A 10,179-nucleotide genomic window follows, 5' to 3' on the forward strand; every position below is an offset into this window, starting at 1 on the left:
ATTGGTTGGTTGTTAATTGCGGCACAAGCACATGCTAGGTGCTTGCAGTTTCCTGACTAAAGGCATACAGTGCACAGCCATAGATTCATGTCAGTATTCTTGCTACAAACTTGAAAAGTCAGAATTTTTTCTCAGAATTATTCTGCACAGCTCTACCACTGAGCAGCTGATGGGAAAAACCCAGTACACGAAGTTGCTCCCTTTCGAGGCTTAGAGGAGGCTTTGTTGCTTTGGGGGGCAGGGGGAGGTGTTTTTTGTTTGTTTGCTTTCAGAGAACAGATCATATTTGAGATCGGTTAGTTCTCGGAAATAGCCTAGGAGATGTGTTTTTCTTTCCTCAAGATTATCTGTGTTGAAAAGTTAGTCTTTTACCACAGCAAACACAACTTTATGTTGTTCAGATCAGAACAGCTATTGTATTCCTTTTTCTGACTACTCAATTCTAGTGCTCAGCATGAGGTACAGATCTTTTGTTATTTTTTTATTTTATTATTCTTTGACCTCTGACGGTGTTTACACACACGCTCTCATGCTTGCACTCACAGACACATGCACACCCTTAACACCGATGATTCCATGGAAAGGAACTGGATAGAAAGAGACCACAATACCGATGCGCATACCATAATTCACTGCAATATGAATTATAATATACTTGCTATTACCAGAATTAAGAATCTCAATTAAAAATAAAGATAATTTTGAAATAGTGCTCTGCATCCTTGCAAAGAGTAACACAGTTAAGTAGTTTAACAGATTCTTTACTGGCATCAGACAAAAAAAAAGTGTCCAAACCAGAAAGCTACTTTTAAAGGTGACTGATATTTAAAGTAACGACTACACAGGATATAGTTTCAGAATAATGTTTTGAATGTAGGGTTTGAGGTTTGTTTTTTTAAAGCAGCAATGGAAGCTTCGTAAACCCACTCAATTCAGTGTTGTTTGTTTTACTTTTTTATTATTTAAATACACCATACTAGAGCAAATGTCTCTGAAAATATCACAAATAAAAGATTTTTCTTCATTCAGCAAATTAGAAGTCGGTGAAAATTTCTACACAGGAGCTGCTATGAGCCTGACTTTTTTTTTTTTTTTTTTTTTTTAAAAAAGCCATGGGAAGTAGCAACATTAGGACAAAAACACTTACATGCATACATACATTGTATTTTACAGAGATACAATAAAAGTGTTTGTGATAGAATATCACAAAAGCCACATCTTTATCTCATGTTCAGTTTGATTGAAACACATTTCCTTACAACACTTAAATATACAAAGAGCAAATAGAATGTTGTTAAGGTAAAACACAGGGTACAAACTGGCCAGTGCCCTGCTAATTGTTAATGAGGGTAGAAAGCAGATTTCAATGCTTCTTTTAATTAGCTTCATTAGTCATCTTCCCCACCCCACCCCCACCCCCCCAAGATGTCCTCCGGTGGATCTTTTTTCATTTTCTCTATAGTCTCCCATTAGCCCAGGTTCATGGAGTCCTTAATGTTCATATTCAGTCATTTTAATACACCAATAAATGTGGGAAGGGCAATCAAGAATAAAGAAGGTGCAATGGTATGGAGCTGGCACTGATGCTAGCTACAAAGGTGACTTGTCTACTTGGAGACATGGGATCCATCTGTGATGAACAAAATTTGAGATGAAGGCACGCATTCTGCATTACTCTGACCTTTTAGCAGACCTGTAAGAAATAAAAATGGGTATCTTAGCTGGAATACTAAATTTGAGGTAGGAAACTAAAACATGACTGCTTTTGTCTTTTCCTTATTCACTAATCTCTTTTTTATTAGATTACCTTCCAACTGTGACTTGATTAAGGCTTTCTACACTATCCATTCATACTGCTAATGTTTCAACTTCAAATAGCAAAAAGCAAACATTTTCTGCAGTTTCACTACCAAAAAGAGCAGACAGGGAAAAAAAAAGGAAAAAAGAGACGACAACAATAAATAAGTGTACTTTCTGGTAACAAATCGTACAGTGAATAAGGTGTTCTTTCTGGGCCCCTTTTAAAAGGGAAGAAACATTATGCCATGCCTTTGAAGAAGCCAGTAATATGATCTTATAATTGGAAGAAATAGTGTGTAAAGCAAATAAGAAGTACAGCCAATATCCTCCCAAGGCAACTTTGGTTAATATGCTGCATTGCACAACAGCTAAATATAGATATTTCAGGATTTTTTCCCCCCATTTAAAATTCCTCATCTGGTGTGTTAGTTAATGTTACATAAACATTTTAATATATGAAGTCAAACATGTGCTTTCACACTGGTGTTAATGAATTGTGATAATTAAAAGTGTCTAACTCAATAAAAACCTAAACTTTCATGGATAAAATAGAAATGATCATCCATAGTCTTCAAATACAATCTGTTTGCAATTACCAAAATGAAATAATATATATTAGATTTTTATGGTTTTTAAATGACATTTTGAGCTTCCCAGGAAGTTCTTTTTTCACCCTTTCTCTAAGTTACTAAAAGCCTGAGGTCTATTAGTAACTGCAACCCCCTACTTTCAAGCTAATTAAAGTAGTAGAGGCTTGGAGGTTTAATTCCCCAGAGCTGAAGCTCAGTGTGAGAAAGGTAATTTGTCTGTCCAGAACAAAGATTAGGGAGCAGCCAGCAAGCATATTTAATAAATGAGCATCAAATATCTTCTACTATGGACACAGACAACACCAATTATGTAACTACAAGGGAATTGTTGAGTGATATGTAAACTAGAAGATTTTTAAGATCTTCTCTGAGAGACGTAATCTAACTCATACTTTATTTAAAAGTACAGAAGCTGAAGACAAGAGTTTGCTATAAGCACTGATAAAGGGTAGAAAATTTTCACTTTTCATAGGTGGCAATACTGTTGCAAACAAGAAATACTACAGGAATACTACCACTACCAAAAAAGCATAGAGAATTCTTGACAGCACACCCCCTTCAAATGAGATGGCACACAGGACATCACAAACCAAGAGTTGGCATTCTGCAGGCGAGTAGTACAGAATTCAGATAAAACAGGGGTTTTTCAAACTACATGGCAAGTGAGGGGAAGTTACAATTTACACGTGTGAATTGCCTCAGGGAGGCAAAAGGCAGGAATAGCCAACATCATTGCAGCTGCCTCCTTAAAAAGAAAAGCAAGTTTTTAAACAAAGTTAGGTCATGCAACCCTTTCTGCCTGCACCAATCACCAATAGGTACTAACCTGTAAACTAAATATTAAGACAACAGCAAGTTCACAACTGTCACCTTCACATACACAACAAGAACGTCTTTTAATGCTGGGAGTATGTCTCAATCTCTTCAGTTTAATAAAAAGCTCTGTGAATATTCTGCTATGTCTATAATATCTAGTGGTAGAATAACCTGGAGACTGATTGATCTTTAATGTTTAATAAAGAGTATTGGTTACAGCCAACTCTGTTACAGTGGAAGAACATTTTTAATTAGTGGCCCTAAAACACACAGCTTTCCGGAAAACATCTCTGATGTAAGTATTTTCAGACTGCTAAAAAGCCAACATGCAAATGTGACTCTTTTGGCACCTGTCCCTGTAGCTTACAAAATTCCAGAAACCCAACAAATCTATGAGTTACCCACTTGTCTCCTCAACCATATTTCAGTTTTCTGTGGTTCTGTGGGAGAACTTACACCATTTTCTACAGAGACTATAAAGAAAAAAAAAAAATCCAACTATAATCACTCCTCCCAGTCATCTTCCTAATACTTCATCTGCCTCATCACTGACTGTAGCAATGCCGTTAATAGTCGGTGACAGGAATGAATAAAAACCTCTTCTCACTATTTTCTCTGCATTTAGCTTCTACCAGGTGTCTACAGCCATGAGCTCTGCAAGCCCAGTCCAATTTTACTTCTCTTTTCCATGTTCTATGTTTCTTATCATGCCTACTGCTTCTATTGCAACTAAATCATTTTTATGTTTTGCTAAGGCATAGTAAGAAACTGATAAAACTGAGTAACAATTTAGACACCTATTTGAAGTTAAATTAAACTTTACATTCGTAGAAGACAAGTGTATAAACCACTCCCTGGGAATGGTAAACCTTTCACTGCAGCGTGTACAGATGAATGGCTTTACCCGTATTTTGAAATGGGATACCTACGAATATTCATTTAACAGATTCACCGCTAGCCAGTCTATGTTACACATTTGTTTCATTAAAATTCACAACAGTATAAATTTATGAATCTTTAACTGTATTTGTACTTCCTTGAGAAGAGGCTGCACATTTTCCTCCAATCTTAATTAACTTTGTTCTGCCTAACTATATGGGACTTTAGTACTCAACTCTCTCATCGCCTCGACTGACAAATTAAGTAAATAAAAAGGTCCATGTTTTATTTTGATGTAATTACATTCACTGTATAAGACTTGAAAGAATACTTAAAATTAATCAGTAAATTTATGCACAGAAAAAAAGCAAACACAGATATTGAAATGTAGCAACACAACAAAAAAACATGGAAATTAAAAACCAGTTTGTGTTTTCTTTAACATATTTCTCCTCTAAGTAAAAGCACTAAAAAATATTTTGTACATTACAGAATAGATCAGCCTAGCATTTGTCCCAGATTTTTTTATTCTTCCAAATTCCTATTTGCAGATAAATGTTATTTTTTGTGATCTTTCCAGACATTAATGAAGTTCCTATTGTAAATCTATAAAGAATTACCAACTGAAGTGTGCACTTTTTGTTTCATTGCAATAACTCAGTGCTGTGTGATTGCCTGGGTTAATGATGAAAAAGTCAAATATACTATCAGAGCTGATGGAAAAATCTATCACCAATCTGAAATTAAAATTCATCTGTGGTCAATAAGATTTAATATCCATGCAAGTGGCGCTGTAAAGAGTAAATGAATCAATGTCATCAATACATAATCAGTATGAAATATGATGTGAATAAAATTATGTGCAAGAGTCATACATTCACTCTTTTCTGGACCAGGGTGGAATGAACAGTCTCTTAACTCAAGGTTGACAGTAATTGTTACAAATTAGGCACAGCAGTTATCAAAATGCACTCACTTGCATAGCTTTAGGACTTATTAAGGAGATTAAAATAGATCTAAAACTATCTAGTTTCAGAGTTACAGGACAACTGTTGATCAGAAATTTTTTTTTTTCTTCTTCTCCTCTATATGATTTGTACAGTCATTATTTACTCATTTAGCTAGAAAGCAAGAGCTATCAACCACAGAGATATACAATCTCTAGTTGAGCTATTAGTGTTACAGAGCGATAAGAAAATAGCACTTTGGTTTTTAAATCTGAATTACGACATACAAAACAGACAAGAAAATACTTCTGAAAGAGTACCCCAGCATGCTTCCTCAACTAAAACCTTCCTGTGAAAGTGAAATACACTGGTTTAGCTCAGGAACCTTCTCTTCACAAGACATTTATTTCCATATTAAAGGATCTAATTTTCCTCCCACAGAAACCTGCTCTCTTACAGCCCTTAATTTCAAGATTATAAAATAAAATACTTTTCTTTGTTAAGAGTTTATACTAACGTATGCTCTCCATTTTGCTTTGTACATAAGGAGTTCAACAGCTGTACAGATGCACATGCCCAGACGAAAACAAACTGACTCACCCTGTATATCCTATTTAAAAGGTTAGTATTTTCCCCCCATGCCTAAGTTACTTAAGGTAAGTTCAGTTACTTAAAGCACTCCTTGCAGGGGTGGGGAAATGTCCACTATTAGAATGAAAAGAAATTGATCTTCATTTAGCTCTAATAAAGCTTATTAGTAATTGTTGAGTATTCACCTTCTGGTCTGGCAGTAGTGGATTACTCTGAAGTGAATTCAAATGGCCATTGATGAGAGCTGTAGGTCTATCATGTTCACAAAATAAACTGCCATTGATGTAGTGAAACCGATCTCCGGGGACCAGGCGATTCCGGCAGGTAGAGCATGTAAAACACTGAAAAAGGAAAGAGACGGCAAGTGAAACTACAGCACAAATTAAGTATGCTGCAGGTTTCAAAATTACACTTCAGAGACTGCGAGTACAGCTGAGATATGGAGCTGCTTGGTTTCCAGCACCTCCAAATATGGCATTAGTCGTACCTGTTGGGACCACGCAGTACATAACTCAAGTATAGTTTTACCGATTATGAGGGAACAAAGCTACACACTAAGGGAAGCTTTGTAATATATACTTGTATTTCTAGTTATTACTTTGCATTTCATTCATAAGCAGATGCAGATTTTATACTAAAGAAGCACGGCAGTACTAATCAGCTACTAAAAAAATACACAGAAAAATCCCCTCACCTTAAGATGATAGACATTGCCCTGTGCCCTCATGACCAGCTCACTAGCAGGGATGGACTGTCCACAGGCACTGCAAGCACCACTATTTCCAAATAACCTGAAACAGAGGTGATAAGCATGAATAATTTAATACACAGGAGGCTCTAAGCGTTTTTGCGCATCACTGCAATGGTTTATTACACAACTATTTCAGACTTCTGACCCCTGTCTTCCAACTTGCTTACATGTCATAATATGAAAAAGTATATTTTTGTGTAACAACTGGTAGCTTCGCCCTACCTTGGATGTGGTTACACAGGATTTAATCAGAAGTATTGACTTACACCTCTAGAAACACAAGCAATTCTGTACTACACACATTTTATCAGATTACTGGGTTCATCATAAAAAAAGATACAATTCATGACTGGAGTTTAAATGCATTGTGTCCTTGAAATTATACGAAGAACTCTTTTGTACCTTAATCATATCTTGAGATATGAGTCATCAAAAGGGTTAAGAGGATTTGATTGTATATCTAAGAAGACATCATGCTCAGTGTATTGAAACTCCAGTAAACCTCCATCAGTGCAGAGTTTCCATTAGAAACTCTCTGCTATCCAGGTTGATATATAATGTGTATGGGTTAACCTTTTCAATCATGGTGTCAACACTTTAGATTTGCCTCTGCTCATCTCTTTCATCCTAACCTTCTCTCTCTCTTGATAATGAAATGCTTGCTCCAACTTCCCTCTATCTGCTCCTGAGTCCACAATTTAGATTACTTCATCTCTGCTAGCAACAAACTGAATGAAATTTCGATTTGAGCAGAAAGTAATTTACCGGGATCTGGACCCATTTGTCATCATATCTCTCTGGGTGTTTGCTGTATCACTGCAGTTTTCCTATGCAATCAAATGAGACCACAACATCTGCCATTGGGGGGGGCACACGCAGTGGGGGGAGGGGGGAAATAGGCAGAAGAGTGGTGAAGAAAAATATATACATAATTCTTCAAATCCATTTAAAGGCGCAACACATCGATTCAAAATACAATACGATAATGATTATTGAGTTCCACTTTTACAGGCTAGAATTAGAAAACCTTTATTTGCTTTTGCGCTCATCTCTTAATATACACAAATATTTATAAAGACTACCACAATCATTTTGCAGTAAAAAAGGAAACTGAACTAGCTTGCAGGGTCACGGACCCGCTTTTCTGCACAATGTAAAACATAGTAATAGGATTTACAAATTAGCGTATTGGTGTCATAATACATATTAATATTTGCATCTCCTTCCTGTCCAAATAAAGTCATAAAATTCTGTTTGTGTCAACCTAAGAGACGCATTACAACAGAATACCCGTAATCTGAATGATTGCAGTGTGCCTCTGTATAAAAATAATTGCTTTGAATTTTCAGAATCTGAGCTTGCAGAGGAGGCTTGTCATGTTCAAACTACTAATTTGCTGTCGCCACTTTATTGAAAATAGCCTGTAAGTTGTTATTAAATGTATCGACTGAACGACAGAGAGAGTAGTAAAACTGCCCCTTAAGATGGCTTTTAATAGGAAGCTGAGAAACAAATTTTGCAGCAGCATCGATTTGAAGAGTTCAATCAAAACTCCATTTCAAAACTAATTAGTCTGAGATCCACGACACATTGACACGTTCTTGCAGAACCACAGCGGTTACAAAGGGAAAGCTGAACCAATACGTGGTCAGGACCTCCAGCCAAAGGGACTAAACTGCCTGGAAACTCAGAGTCCGTTATTAGGGCATCTTCTAAATCAGGACCAGTTCTGAGTAGTTACATGATGTATTGAGGTTACTTCCGAAGCTTTACAATATGCATTTTTCTTCCTCCATTGTTACTAGTAATGAAGTTGGCATGCAGCAGAGGTGTGGGGGAAGCACTGCGCATGGAGGCAGCAAGGCACCATTACATTTCTAGAGCAAAGATCCAAAAATCTAGGGTAAGGGGGCGGCGACAAGGGCACTGCTGGGTAGGGTGGAGGCAGAAAGGCAAAGTCCTGCAGATGGACAGACAATGTGACACTCGAACCAGGTGAGTGGGCTCAGTGGGCTCCTGCAACCCCGTACAACTGCAGCACCCAGCTGCAAACACAGCTTTCGGAATACTGATCTCGCTGCACTACTTGTCTTCCTTAAGCTTTCAAAAATGACTAGAAGTGGTTGTACACCTTCAATGTCTGTGAATTCTAATAAATGGAGTCAAACTAATCCACAGGCTTTCCACACATCTTAGGTTTTCCCTAAGTGTGTTCCCAGAACACTTCTGTCTTGGGAAGTAACTTCATCTGAATCGTCTGCTACAATTCATAAAATTACTTTCAAAGTCAAAATACCTCTCTGCTGCTTTGTATTATTTACCGGGAAAATTAAGCTTATTTTTCCTTCTCTACTGATATGAATGGTTTTGTTCTGTAATACCACTAACAGGAAAAAGCTTTTATCTTTTAAAAAAATGTTATTCCTCCTTACCAGTAAAGGAAGTCTTCCACAGTAACTATTCTTTACTGAAAAAAAGTTGTTTCACATGGTTTCTGAGAGGCTGGAGAGCTAATTATCTAACCAGGGGGACTGTCCAGGACAGTATTTGATTTAAAAGGCTTGAGGCTTTAGGTGCTCAATTAAGTAGCTATCGGTCTCAGACTGGACTTTAATGGGCTCTTTTCTCTTTAACTGCAGCAATGGGTAGAGATACCCCAGGTCAGGCTAATTAAAGCCAGGGGACTCTTTAATTGTGATGACAGAATTGGTTTCAGTTTCCTCTTTGGGTCCTCAGTCCAAGAGGGTCATTAATATTTCAACATTTGGGCAATGCAATCAATCACAAACATCAAGAGGTTCCCTATACGGACATGGCAGCTCTTCTACACTTAGCAGCATTTTACTGAGCCACCTTAAATTAACTACTGTGTGGTTCCAGCACAGCATTCCCCACACCCCCAAACACACAAACGATCCTTCTTTTTTTTTTTTTTTTTTTTTATTTAGAACTTTCACAAGAGTGGAAACCAAAGCAGCAAATCTTTTCAGCCCAGTTTCCCATCTTGCTGCTCAAAATTCAGTATCAGCAGAAACACATCTCTAGCAACTTATACTAACAAAATAAGGTTCCAGTTGTTTCCAAAACTGTGGAGACAGATTTAAGTGCTCCGATTGTTGCACAACACGGTGCACATTTGTGCCTACAAATATACATCCAAGCCCTAGCAAAGAGAAATGCACATCCAGACCTACTGATCCAAAAGCGATTGGTGCTTCTGTACATTCCCGATATTTAATCTAAATTCTGCACCAGCTATATTAAATGTAACAAAGAAAGGCAACACAGAAATTATGCCTGGAGCCAAGTCCATTAAAGGTACTTCAGAATAACTAGAGACCAAGCACCTTAAAAGCACCAGAAGCTATTGATACTTAAAAGGGGGGTTGTGCATAATGGCAAGTGCTGCATTAGAGAAGGGGAAGGGAAAAAAAAAAAAACACACACACACCAGCCAAATTACGCTTGGTTAATTCAGAGTAACAGATCTGCCCCCAAGTGAATTGGAGGCCTTGAATTAATTCTGTTATGACAAATCAAGATAAACGTTCCCCCTAAATTGCATGCGATTTAATTAATTTTTGAGATCCTGGGTTTTTTTTTTCCTAGCTAATAGTTCACATGCTCCTGTGCTGTCATTGTGCTTGAGTGGGCAGACTTCAAAGTGATATTAAATAACCAACTATTAGATTTACCTAGCACGTCCTATTGGAAAAGTGCCATTTAATTACCTAGCCTGTTCAATTAAAGGGACAGCATTCCCTGAATATAGCAGCTTGCGGCTGATTACCAGGGAAATGAACCC

General features: G+C 37.2%; 1 non-coding gene across 1 annotated transcript; it reads right to left on the minus strand.

Annotated features, from left to right (window-relative positions):
* Positions 1 to 947: 947 nt before the first annotated feature.
* On the minus strand, positions 948 to 6,423 carry LOC104524894 (uncharacterized). The gene is made up of 3 exons (XR_003766200.1): positions 6,318 to 6,423; positions 5,809 to 5,964; positions 948 to 1,693 (listed from the first exon to the last, which is right to left on the minus strand). It is a non-coding gene; the product is annotated as an uncharacterized LOC104524894 (transcript).
* Positions 6,424 to 10,179: the final 3,756 nt, after the last annotated feature.

Source organism: Antrostomus carolinensis, unplaced genomic scaffold, assembly GCF_000700745.2.
Source record: "Antrostomus carolinensis isolate BGI_N321 unplaced genomic scaffold, ASM70074v2 scaffold52255, whole genome shotgun sequence".
NCBI lineage: Eukaryota > Metazoa > Chordata > Aves > Caprimulgiformes > Caprimulgidae > Antrostomus > Antrostomus carolinensis.